Source organism: Nannospalax galili, unplaced genomic scaffold (genome assembly GCF_000622305.1).
Source record: "Nannospalax galili isolate Female #2095 unplaced genomic scaffold, S.galili_v1.0 scaffold388, whole genome shotgun sequence".
NCBI lineage: Eukaryota > Metazoa > Chordata > Mammalia > Rodentia > Spalacidae > Nannospalax > Nannospalax galili.
Window position 1 is genome coordinate 471,125 of NW_008360304.1, and position 5,280 is coordinate 476,404.

A 5,280-nucleotide genomic window follows, 5' to 3' on the forward strand; every position below is an offset into this window, starting at 1 on the left:
GATTTTGCTTTGAATAATCACAGTGTTTTGGGAGATTTTGTTTCCTCTCACAGTATTAAAGGTGGAACCATATACACAGGCCTTAGCCATTTGAGAGTCAGATAACAGTAAAGATCCAAATATAAGATCCTGTTAGCTTTTTTTCTAAAGATTTTTTTTAATTGGTGTCTTCTAAAATTGCAGTTGAGTAGGAGTAGTGTTGAGTAGTTAAGTTTTGATATTGTTACTTCTACATTCTCTGCCAGATTTGGATTCAAATACTCATTTTGGGGGCCTAAGACATAATAGGAGTGGACCTTCTCATCTGTGCATCTGTTTATAATTGCACTGCCCTAGCAAGTCTTTCCTAAAGACTGACCTAAAAGCTGTATGAATTGGTAGAGTACAGGGTAGAGCTAGAACCCTAGGTTCAATTCCTAAACCACTTAGTGGCTACATTAGTTTCCACAGCTCCATCGTATTTAGCATGAAGTTGTAAATTATTTTTAATATTTTTTATTTATTTTTATTAGTGTGTGAGTGTCTTGCCTACATGTATGTAAATGCACCCATGTTGTGTAATGCCTCTGGAGATCAGAAGAGGGCATCAGATCCCCTAGAACTAGAGTTACAGACCGGTATTAGCTACTATGTGGGTGCTGGGAATCCTGGTCTGCAGGAACAGTCAGTGCTCTTAACCACTGAGCCATCTCTCCAGCCCAAGATTGTAAATGTTTCCAGTGAAAGTTTATTTTATATGTGTGTGTGTGTGGACTGGGGTGGGGTTAGGGGTTGTACACGAGTGTAGGTACTTGTGGAGGCCAGAAGATGGTATCAGATCCCCTGGAAGTGGAGTTATGGGTAGTTGTGAGCTGCAGGTTTGGGGACTTACTTGGGTCCTCCAGAAGAACAATTGTTCTTAACCACTGAGCCACCATCCAGCCCCTCTGACAAAATTTTAAAACAGTGATAGATAAGAGGAAATGCTCGATAAATTGCATTGTATTTCTAAGAATACATTTACTAGGTAAATGTAGTCTATACCTAACAGTTCTTAAACACTGTGTGTGTGTGTGTGTGTGTGTGTGTGTGTGTGTGTGTGTGTGTGTGTGTGTGTGTGTGTGCATGCGTGCACATGTGTATTTGTGGATGCAGGTGGATGCAGCGAGTGTGGAGGTCAGAAGACACATCTGGTGTTAGTCCTCACCTTCCACCTTTTTTGAGGTAGTACCTCTGCTGTTTTTCTGATGTACATAAGGCTGGTTGGCCCATTAGCTTCTCTCTCAGTTCCCATCTCCCCAGAAGAGTGCTGAAATTACAGATACTTATGGAGGTCTGCTTTTTCCTTGGTTTGTATGAATTCAAACTCAGATTCTCATACTTAGATAGCAAGTGCTTTTTACCCACTGAACCATCTGTGCAACTTGTCACTAAACCTTTAAAGATGTTCTATTTTCCATGCAGTCTGATTCTATAGCCCTAGCCAGAACCACCATAGGGGTATCATCATAAAGCTCAGCACACTATTTACTGTCTCTTCTGTTTTAAAACATTTTTTTTTACTAATTCTTTTGTTTTCATCTGTGCATATATAATATTTGTATAAAATACTAGTATAAAAAACCAGAACATTGTTTCTCACAGTCCTGGGGCCTCAGAAGTCCGAGATGAAGGCCTTGGCTTCTGATGAGGGCTTTCTTGTTTCTTTTTATATGACTGAAGTTGAAAAGCAAAAGAGAGTCAACTCCCTCTGCCCAGCCCCTTTAAAAGGGTGCATAATGCCCTTAAGAGAAGAATATTCTTTCTTTCAACCTCATCACCTCATAAACGCCCAACCTCAGATTGCTATTACATTGGCTATATCTGAGTTTTGCAGGGGATTACTGAAACTAACGCATCAATTTACTGCTGCTGCATCTGCTGCTATTATTTCTACAAGAACAATAAAAATTCCAAAAAGTGATTTCCAAACTGAGCTATGCCAACACTAAGTTTCTTTACTATGCAAAGTTAAGCTTTAATTACACTAACACAATGTGAGGCTTAGATGTTAACTGGATTTTCCTCATTTAATATAGTCTTTTCTCAAAGTGTATCTTATGGGACTAGAATTTAAATAATTTTGTGACAAAGCACTTCAAAATGGTAAAAACATGGTTCTGGGTTTCTTTAATATGTGTAATGCAGTATATTTTACAAAAGGCCAGGCACTGGTGTGTACCAGTCCCTGTTGCTTCTTGAGAGGCTGAAGCTGGAGGATGGATTTGAGCTGAGGAGTCCAGACCAACCTGGACAATGTCACCAGACCCCAACTCAAAGGAAAAATTAATAAAAAGGAAAAGAACAGAGTTGTTTGTTTATTTTATTTTTGTCTTACAAGAGCTTTCAAAGTAATTTGTATTTTTGCACCATTGCTGGTATTAAAAAAAAAAAGCAATAATTCATGAACTGAAATCAATTTGAAAGCATCTTTTAGGTCCAACTTAATTGGACAGTTTTACTTCAGTAAGAATTAGTTTGCCTTTCATATTACAGGTTTTTGTAATTTATAAAAAATGTTTGTCTAGTGCATCCGCTTCACAGGGAAAATACTAATCTTTCTTACTTGAATAATCATCAACTATTGGTGGAGATGGAGAGGGTTTAGCTTTCTCCTGTCTCTGGCCACTTTAATGCAAAAATAGCACACAGCAAAGTAGGTGAAGGTAACTATTGTAACTATTGTGTCTGAACATGCTTATGAAAGGAGTGGAATGTTTGAAAGTTTAAAAGTGCCTGTTTTGTCAGACTGAAAATAATTTGCTTTAATGCAAGCTTTTCTATTAAATTACAAGTCAGGCAGTCTCCTACTGGAGCACTACACTGAAAAAAAATATACATCGATTAAATGGTTTTTTTTTTTTCCCACTTGCTATTTTCTGTTGGTTTGAACTTCTTGGTTTAATAGACTTATCAAAATGAAGTGTGAGTTATTAGACTTAACAGTACTGTATATAGAAACTGCACAACCTGTTATAAGATTACTTACTGAATGGCATCGGTAGGCAGCTGAGCCATTCATTTATACCAGAAAGGATTTAAAGCTGCTCAGCCAGATTCATGAAACTGGTAACGCAAATAGAGAAAGAACCATGGGAACATAATAGAGCATATGCCCTGGAGAATGAAAAACAAATGGTTTACGATTTGATAATTGCCAATTGAATGGGAACCGTATTTTTATTTAAGGTCTGTAATGCACCAGCTACCATGTTAGGTGATGTAGTTGGCAAAATCTGTGTATGTTCATACATTGACCGGTACATTCAACACTGAAGGCTCCGAAAGACTAACAGGTTTGAAAATGTGGTATTTTTCCGAATCCCATCAATATTATGAAGCCATCATTTAGTGTTTTAGTCAGCATTTCAGTTGTAAGGCTAACTAGACAAGCATCTTGGTACAAAATGATGTGCTTCCCTTGAATCTAATTAAAACCTTAATATTTTGGCCACCGTTTGGGGAAACCAGGGGCCAGGCAAGCGGGAGGAAGACCGGGAAGAGGCCCTTTAGGTCCGCGGAAGCGCCGGTCTGCGCCTGCGTGAGCTCTGCTGGCCCCGCCCCTCGCGCTGCGCGGGGCTCACCCGGGCGACTGCGCACGCGTCGGTGAGTGGCGGGCACGGAATGGGGTGGTTGAGGGCACTGGGTGGCGTTGCGTGCTCCTCACCTGTTGTCCTGGGCTCGGTGGCGTGGCTCAGTGGGGACTGCGGCCTGGCAAGTTAGCCAGGACTCCCGTGGCCCAAGAAGGCTGCAGGCTGGTCCCCGAGCCAAGCCTGCCCTGTGCGCACTGCGGCCGGTCGGGAGGAGAGCGCTTTGAGACTTTCCAGGCCCATCTGTGGCCTACTCGGTGCAGCTTCCTGTCTCAGACGCGTGTGGGACTAGACGGGTTTGGGTACTTGATCATGCCAGCAGGCCATGGACCCTGGCAGGTGGGGCAGAGCTAAGTGCAGGGACTGGTGAAGTGCGCACTGATTCGGGTCAGACCCTAGTGGGGTGTGCGGGTGGTGGGGAGGACGGCCAGCAAGGGCCACGTGCAAGGACAGAGGCCCTGGTAATGCCACCGGGGCTGTACCACCCTAACGTGGTACAAGTAAAGCTTAGGCACAGCATTCCTCGTGGGATCCTGCTAATCTCTGCTAATGTTGCTCATTGTAACCCCGCTCCTTTGCTCTTGCTTTCCCGTTTTCGTAATTTTTCATCCTTTGGGCAAGGCAAAATACCACCTGCTGCATTACTTCTTTCCCCTCTTCATCAAGGCTCTTCATAGTGATCTCCTGATACTGAACAGCACTCCTGTAATGGAGGGATCACCACATCATCATTTCTTTGTCTCTTAATGTTCTCAGCCTCAGCACTATGGACATTTTAGGCTGGATATGTCTTTGTAGGGGAGGGCTGTCCTGTGAATTGGAGAAACTGCAGCAGCTTAGCTGGGCTCTTCCCACTGGTTGCCAGTGATAATGCCCTTTTGATGACAACCAAAACTATCTTCAGATGTTGCCAAATGTTTCCCCTGGGAGAAGAGTAGTTCTGGTTCTACAGTGGTTTTCCAGGAACCACTGATGAAGAATATGAGCAGTGAAAGACCCAAGGTCTGTTTAAGAACATGAAATACAGCACTTCCCAACCCATTTTGGACTTAAAAATCCCTTAAACAGAATTTCACAAACCCATTTAGATATAAAAATAATGATAAAATAGCCATACATCTGTGATTCCAGCACTCAAGAGGCTGAGGCAACAGGATCATGAGTTTGAGGTTAGCCTAAGCTACACAGTGACCTCCAAACTAACCTGGGCTACATAATGAGACCCTGTCTTCTCCCGCTCCACCCCCTGAAAAAAAGGCTAATAATAAAAACATCGTGTATCTCTCACTACTTTAGTAAATAGATAGAATATTACCGAGACAGTCTGTCTCCCCAAGCATATTCCTCATCCCCAGAGGCAAGCACAAATTAATCTTGAGTTTTTCATTCACTTGCTTTTATCTGCATATTTTTGAACTTTATTTAAATGAAGTAATTCATACTTTGTGGGAGGGAGGGCTATACTGGGGATTGAACCTATGGCTTTTGAATGATAGGCAAGCACTCTACCATTGAGCTATGTCCCAAGCCTTTTTATTTATTTATTTATTTATTTATTTATTTATTTATTTATTCACTTAAAAAATTTTTTGAAGAAGCATTTCATTACAGCTTTAACATACTCATTAACAGTTTCCAGAGCAAAGATACATCTCTTTCAAAAGTGGGTATA

General features: G+C 41.6%; 1 protein-coding gene across 6 annotated transcripts in view; it reads left to right on the forward strand.

Moving 5' to 3' along the window:
* The window catches only part of Xpo4 (exportin 4), a 158,658-nt gene that overhangs the window by 129,254 nt on the left and 24,124 nt on the right, over nt 1–5,280 (forward strand). The window contains exon 1 of one of the 6 annotated variants that reach the window (XM_008824328.3): nt 3,559–3,624. The exons of the other annotated variants lie outside the window; for them this stretch is intronic. The gene's annotated coding sequence lies outside the window, so the exon portion shown is untranslated. Of the gene's footprint in view, nt 1–3,558; nt 3,625–5,280 lie in introns of those variants that run through there. 6 annotated transcript variants of the gene reach the window in all.